Consider the following 8,019-nt stretch of genomic DNA (forward strand, 5'->3'; position numbering starts at 1 on the left):
TCTCAATTGCATGAACCTTAGCTTGTTCCACTTCAATACCTCTTTCAGAAATTTTATGACCCAAGACAATGCCTTCATTAACTATAAAGTGGCACTTCTCCCAATTCAAGACAAGATTTGTTTGTTCACATCTCTGCAAAACTCGCTCAAGGTTGCTTAAACAATCATCAAAAGACTTCCCATAAACAGAAAAGTCATCCATGAAAACCTCAACAATCTTTTCACAAAAGTCGGAGAATATAGCCATCATGCATCTTTGAAAGGTAGCAGGTGCATTACATAAACCAAAAGGCATACGTCTATAAGCATATATAGGTTCCAAATGGACAAGTAAAAGTGGTCTTTTCTTGATCTGGTTGAGAAACAGGTATTTGTGAAAAGCTAGAATATCCATCAAGGAAGAAAAAGTGTGTATGCTTAGATAATCTTTCAAGCATTTGATCAATAAAAGGCAAAGGGTAATGATCTTTTCTAGTTGCTTTATTTAATTTTCTAAAATCAATTACCATTCTATAGCCTCTAACAATTCTTTGTGGAATGAGTTCATTCTTATCATTAGGAACAACAGTAATACCTCCTTTCTTAGGAACACGATGAATGAGACTTACCCATCTACTATCAGCTATAGGATAAATTATACCTGCTTCCACAAGTTTTAATATTTCCATTCTTACCACCTCTTAAATCTTCGGATTCAACCGACGTTGGTGATCAACAACTGGTTTAGCATCAGGTTCCATATTAATTTTGTGCTGACATAGAGTGGGACTAATGCCATTTAAATCATCAAGAGTATATCCAATAGCAGCCCGGTGCTTCCTTAGAACTTTCAATAATCTTTCTTCTTCATGTTCTGAAAGGTTAGCACTAATAATAATAGGATATATCTTATTTTCATCAAGATAAGCATATTTCAAAGTGTCTGGCAATTGTTTTAATTCAATCACAGGATCACCTTTAGGTAGAGGAGGACCTCCCAGAGTTTCAATAGGCAAATTGTGTTTAAGCAGAGCATGTTGTTCAAAGAAAATATTGTCTATTTCATTTCTTCGTGCATATGTAAATCATTCTCATGGTCTGGCAAGTATTGTTCTAAGGGATCAGTAGGTGGCACAGCAATAGAAGCAAGACCAATTAATTCATCCGTACCAGGCAATTCTTTTTCATGATTATTTCTACTAAACTTGCAAAAAATAAGCTCATGAGAATCATCACGAAAGCTAACACCCACAATTTATTTCTTACAATCTATCTTAGCATTAACTGTGTTCAAGAAAGGTCTATCAAAGATAATGGGACAGAAGTCATCTTGCGGGGTACTAAGAACAACAAAAGCAGTAGGATATTCTATTTTCCCACACAAGACTTCAACATCTCTAATGATCCCACAAGTTAATATGGTGTCTCTACTAGCAAGTTTAATAGTAACATCTATGTCTTCTAACTCAACAAGTGTTATGTCCTTTATAATTTCTTGATATAGCTTGTAAGGAATAACACTTACACTAGCACCAATGTCACATAAACCATGATAACAGTGATCTCCTATTTTAACTGAAACAACAGGCATGCCAACAACAGGTCTATGTTTATCTTTTCCATCAAGTTTAGCAATTCTAGCAGCTTCTGCACAGAAGTAAATAACATGCACATCCATATCTTATTCCAAGATATCTTTAACCATAGCAACATTAGGTTCCACCCTAATTTTTTCATCAGGTTTAGGTGTTCTAACATAGCTTCTGTTAACCACAGTTGAAACTTTAGCATGTTCCTTTATCATAACAGGAAAAGGTGGTTTCTCTATATAAGCAGAAGGAACAACTAGATCAATATTATAAAGTATAGTTTCTTCTTTAACTGTTACCGGTTCTTTAATTTCTTCTTTAATAAGTGGGTGATATTTAAACCACTTCTCTTTAGGGAGTTCAACATGAGTAGAAAATGATTCTCAAAAGGAGGCTACTATCTCAGAGTCAAGTCCATATTTAGAGCTAAACTTTTGAAAAGCATGAGTATCCATAAAAAAAGTTCACACAATCATACTTAAGCTTAATACCTGACTCTTTACCTTCTTTGAGCTCCCAATCTTCAGAGTTGCGTTTAATTCTTTCCAAAAGATCCCACCGAAATTCAATAGTCTTCTTCGTAAATGAACCAGCACAAGAAGTATCAAGCATGGTTTGATCATTACGAGAAAGCCGAGCATAAAAATTCTGGATAATAATTTCTCTCGAGAGCTCATGATTGGGGCATGAATATAACATTGACTTAAGCCTCCCCCAAGATAGAGTGATACTTTCTCCTTCACGAGGCCAAAAATTATATATATAATTCCGATCACGATGAACTAGATGCATAGGATAAAATTTTGGTGGAACTCCAATTTCAAACATTCCAATTCCATGATCCAATATCATCGCATATGTTGGCTTCTACGGTAGGGTGCGTAGACTGCAAATTAAAATTTCCTACGCGCAGAACAACCAAGAACATGCCACGGGAGATGGATCACAGATCGTTACCACTAGATGTGCAATGTCGTGCAGCGGAAGAAGAGTTGGGGCAGTATGTCCACGTGACTCGTCTCTTCCTTGTCCGATCTCCCTCGAACAGCCGATCATCGGATCCCACGTACTAGTTCGTTGGAGTGGTGCAGGTGCACCACCTCTAAAGGTATCCGTGCGTGCAGGAGGAACGTCGTGCGGCGGACTGCTAGGTCTGAGCACACAACCGGCGGCGAGTGGAGGTGTCTATTCGCAACACATGCAAACCCTAGTGACAGCGCCAAAGTGATCAACCGCATGAGTGTGATGCACCCTCAATTTATATAGGCGTTCGTCACGGGCTCAGCACTTGAGTCTCGCACGGACCCTAAAGCCCATAAGTCTACTCAGCCAGAATCCAAACACAGCTCGGATCACATCCGACCAGTGTCCTCGAATCCGATCTCATAGGTTCCTTCCCTTAAGCGCGTGACCCCTTAGGTTCAAGACGGCTTGGTCGCAGTTCGGATCACCTCCGAACTGCACGGTTGGTAGCGGCCCCTAGCAAGGCATGCCGAACACCAAGCAGACTATGAAGCTGGTTAGGCGAACCTGTACATCATACTTCCATTCCTTTTGCCACATGATATATGTTGTCGGGCTCAAGGTGAGTCTGTCATCCTTGTGCTAGCCTGACCTCTTTGTCGTTCTAATGATGCCAACCACAAACCGGATTATCTCATAATCCTTGTCGCATGGCCATGCTTATCCTGGTCGGATCACACGAGGGGCCCAGAGCATAACTCTCCTAATCGGAGGGGCAAATCCCATCCTGCTCGACCATGTCTCGCAGCATGGGTCTGCACAAGCCCGAAACCTACCTTTGTAGCTACCCAGTCACGGAGTAGCGTTTGGTTAGCCCAAAGCAAATTTGTCACCATCCCGAGTACATGCGCCAGCTCAAGTCTTAGGACATAGAATGTATGTTGTACTAGAGACTCACAGATGACATATCACTGCGTCTCATAGTTGGGTCTGTCTGACTCGGACCTTATCTCAACTCGGATCCAACTACGTCGAATCCGACTAGATCCTTCCGAGTCCATATTATCTGGTTAGCATCCAATGCTCCCTGGCTAGTGAGACCAAGCCATCGACCGTGTCATATGCTAGTCTAGTTGACTGCGTGTCCACACAGCCCTTTCGACTAGGGACCTTTTAGGACAGTCATCATACAATTCATAGCCCCACAAACAAGTCACGTACTTGCTAATACACATCATTGATAATGTCCAAGGACTATCTTTATTCATAAACACACAGGAAATATTATCATACATGATTGCCTCTAGGGCATATCTCCAATAGCATAGCCTATACCATGCCAATGCTTTTCCCTTCAAAGATAAAGGGAAAACATTTCTCATCACCTCATCTCCGGGAAAACCTACAAGCTTAAACAATGCACAAATTTGTTCCACATATATCAAGTGCATATCAGGATTGTTCAGTTCCATCTCCTACATAAGGATTAACTAGCAGTTGTTCTATCATACCCGAAGGAATTTCATATTCAATATTTTTAGTAGGTGCAGTAGGTTGAGGGGTAGCTAATTGTGGTTCTGAATGAGGTGAAGATACCCCGAATAAACCCCTCAAAAGATTGTTTTCCATAGTAACAATGAAAATAAATTTCAGCACACTATATAAATGTTTCCTTACCGAATTCCACTTACCAAAGGCGCTTCACTCCCCAGCAACGGCGCCAGAAAATAGCCTTGATGACCCACAAGTAGATGCGATCAATTGTAGCTCTTTTCGATAAGTAAGAGTGTCGAACCCAGCGAGGAGTAGAAGGAAATGACAAGTAGTTTTCAGTAAGGTAATGTCTGCAAGTGCTGAAATTGTAAGTAGCGAGTAGTTTGATAGCAAGATAATTTGTAATGAGAAAGTAACGATAATAGTAACAAGTATGCAGCAAGGTAGCCCAATCCTTCTGAGGCAAAGGACAGACCAAAACGGTCTCTTATAATAAGCAAAACGTTCTTGAGGGTACACGGGAATTTCATCTAGTTACTTTCATCATGTTGGTTTGAATTGTGTTCGCTACTTTGATAATTTGATATGTGGGTGGACCGGTGCTTAGGTGATGCTCTTACTTGAAAAAACCTCCTACTTATGATTAACCCTCTCGCAAGCATCCGCAACTACGATAGAAGTATTAAGAATAAATTCTAACCATAGCATTAAACTCTAGGATCCAATCGGTCCCTTATGGAATAGTGCATAAACTGGGGTTTAAGTTTCTGTCGCTCTTGCAACCCACCATATATTTACTACTCCACAATGCATTCCCTTAGGCCCAAATATGGTGAAGTGTCATGTAGTCGACGTTCACATGACACCACTAAGGGAATCAAAACATACATACTATCAAAATAGCGAACACATATCAAATTCACATGATTACTTGCAACACAATTTCTCCCGTGACCTCAAGAACAAAAGTAACTACTCACAAATAATAAACATGCTCATGATCAGAGGGGTATTAATATGCATAATGGATCTGAACATATAATTTTCCACCAAATAAACCATATAGTAATCAACTACAAGATGTAATCAACACTCCAAGTCACCCCCTAGCAACAATCTATAGTTCCGGTAACAATATTGCATACAAGAGATTAACTATGGTTTGAGAGGAGATGGTGCTGGTGAAGATGTTGATGGATATTGCCCTCCCCAAGATGGGAGAGTTGTTGGTGATGATGATGACGATGATTTCCACCTCCGGGAGGGAAGTTCCCCCGGCAGAATTGATCCGCCAGAGGGCAAAAGTGCTCCTGCCCAAGTTCCGCCTCGAGGCGGCGGTGCTTCATCCAGAAAGTCCTCCCCTTATTTTTTCTAGGTCAAAACCACTTATATACCAAACGTTGGGCACCGGAGGTGGGCCAAGGAGGCCACAACCCACCAGGGCGCGCCAGGGGGGCCTGGCGCGCCCAGGTGGGTTGTGCCCAGCTAGTGGCCCCCCTCTGGTGTTTATTGGATCCAATATTCTTCAAATAATTCAATAAAATTATGAGATAAAAGGCATTAGAATTACTCCAAAAAGCATTATTATGGATAAAAAGATTATAAATAACAGTAAGGAAACATGATGTAAAATGGACGTATCAGTATGCTGATTATGCTAATTACATTGTTGCTAAATTTATACCACCTAGTTTCACATATCAGCAAAACAAAAAGTCTTTCTATGATTTAAGACATTACTTTTGGGATGATCCACACCTTTATAAATAAGGAGTAGATGGTGTTATTAGACGTTGTGTACCTGAGCATGAACAAGAACATATCCTACGCAAGTGCAACTCCGAAGCTTACGGAGGACACCATGCTAGAGATAGAACTGCACATAAGGTATTGCAATCCAGTTTCTATTGGCCCACTCTCTTTAAAGATGCACGTTAGTTTGTCTTGTCTTGTGATGAATGCCAAAGGATTGGTAATATTAGTAGACATTGGGAAATGCCTATGAATTATTCACTTGTTATTGGACCATTTGATGTTTAGGGCTTTGATTATATGGGACATTTTCCTTCCTCTAATGGGTATACACATATTTTAGTTGTTGTTGATTATGTTACTAAGTGGGTAGAAGTTATTACAACTAGTAGTGATGATCATAACACTTCTATTAAGATGCTTAAAGAAGTTATTTTTCGAGGTTTGGAGTCCCTGGATATTTAATGACTGATGGTGGTTCACATTTTATTCATGGTGCTTTCCGTAAAATGCTTGCTAAATATGATGTTAATCATAGAATTGCATCCCCATATCATCTCAGTCTAGTGGTCAAGTAGAATTGAGAAATAGAGAGATTAAATGAATTTTGCAAAAGACTGTTAATAGATCTAGAAAGAATTGGTCTAAGAAACTTGATGATGCTTTGTGGGCTTATAGAACTGCTTATAAGAATCCTATGGGTATGTCTCCGTATAAAATGGTTTATGGAAAAGCATGGCACTTACCTCTTGAGCTAGAACATATGGCATATTGGGCTATTAAAAACCTCAACTATGATTTCAAACTTGATGGTGAGAAGAGGTTATTTGACATTAGCTCATTTGATGATTGGAGAACCCAAGCCTATGAGAGTGACAAGTTGTTTAAAGAAAAAGTTAAAAGATGGCATGACAAAGGATACAAAAGCGTGAGTTTAATGTAGGTGATCATATTTTTCTATAAAACTCTCATTTAAGATTTTTTGTAGGAAAGATTCTCTCCAAATGGGAAGTCCCTTACATTATCGAGGAGGTCTATCATTCCGGTGCCATAAAAATCAACAATGCCGAAGGCAAAAATCCGAAGGTGGTAAACGGTCAAAGACTCAAACATTATATCTCGGGTACTCACATGAATGACCAATATAATTGATACCATAACCCCGAAGGAGTACATAAGGGACACTTTCCAGAACGTTTCAGACTCCGAAAAGGAATAGATATGTGGTACGGTAAGTAAACCGACTCCAAAACGTTTCCAATGATAAATTTTCCCCGTTTTGGAATATTTAAAAAATTAGGAATATTAAAAGTAGTCCAAAAGAAAAACGAGGCCACCACAATGGTAGAGGGCGCGCCCTACCCCCCTGGGCGCGCCCCCGACCTTGTGGCCATCTCGTGTGCCCTCCGGACTCCGTTTTCTTGCAGAATACTTCTTTTGGTCGGTAAAAATTCATTATATAATCTCCCGAAGGTTTTGAGCACCGTACCATGCAAAAATCCCCTGTTTTCATTTCAAGTTGTCCCTGCAGTAGATTTGGAGCAAGATGTATTCGCAAGAATCGGTCGGGGAGAGTCGGGTATCTCACCCGGCACCAGGCCCAAGACCCTACATTGATGCTAACCACTTTGGGTCAGCCACGGAGGAAGAGATGGAGGCTAACTTGAAAAGAGTGGATGCCATGGAGGAGGATCAAGAAGTTACCTCTCGTCTTGAAACCAGATTCATGCTGGAGGATCTTAAGAGCTCAGCAATACCAAATTCGGTTATTCCTCCCAATGCCAAATTTCTCTCTTATGAAAATATGAAGAAAAAAATGTTGCTTTTTCTCCCGCAGCAAGAAAACATCCATGTGTGGATGGAGCTCTAGCCGTCACGGGTAAACTTTGCAAGGAAGTGATTGATCTTAAGCAGCAAATTAATAAGCTCGAATAAGATAATCGTATCCTAAGGGGCATCATCGCCAAGAATATTACATCACCATCCCCGAAGAAAGAGATCTAAATACATGGGTATGGGCACTCCCCTTGGCAACTGCCAAGCTTGGGGGAGTGCCCTGGTATCGTATCACCATCACACCTTTAACTTTATCTCTTTTCTTAGTTGGATCCTTTTGGTTATGTCTTGATCTAGTAGAATAAAGTTATTAGTATGATCTAGCTTTGAGTTTTGCTTTATGTTCCCTCTACGTAAGAGAGTCCACGACATATATAATAAAGAGTAGTTATGAGTGAAGGGCTTT

Source organism: Triticum dicoccoides, chromosome 7A (assembly GCF_002162155.2).
Source record: "Triticum dicoccoides isolate Atlit2015 ecotype Zavitan chromosome 7A, WEW_v2.0, whole genome shotgun sequence".
NCBI classification, from domain to species: domain Eukaryota; kingdom Viridiplantae; phylum Streptophyta; class Magnoliopsida; order Poales; family Poaceae; genus Triticum; species Triticum dicoccoides.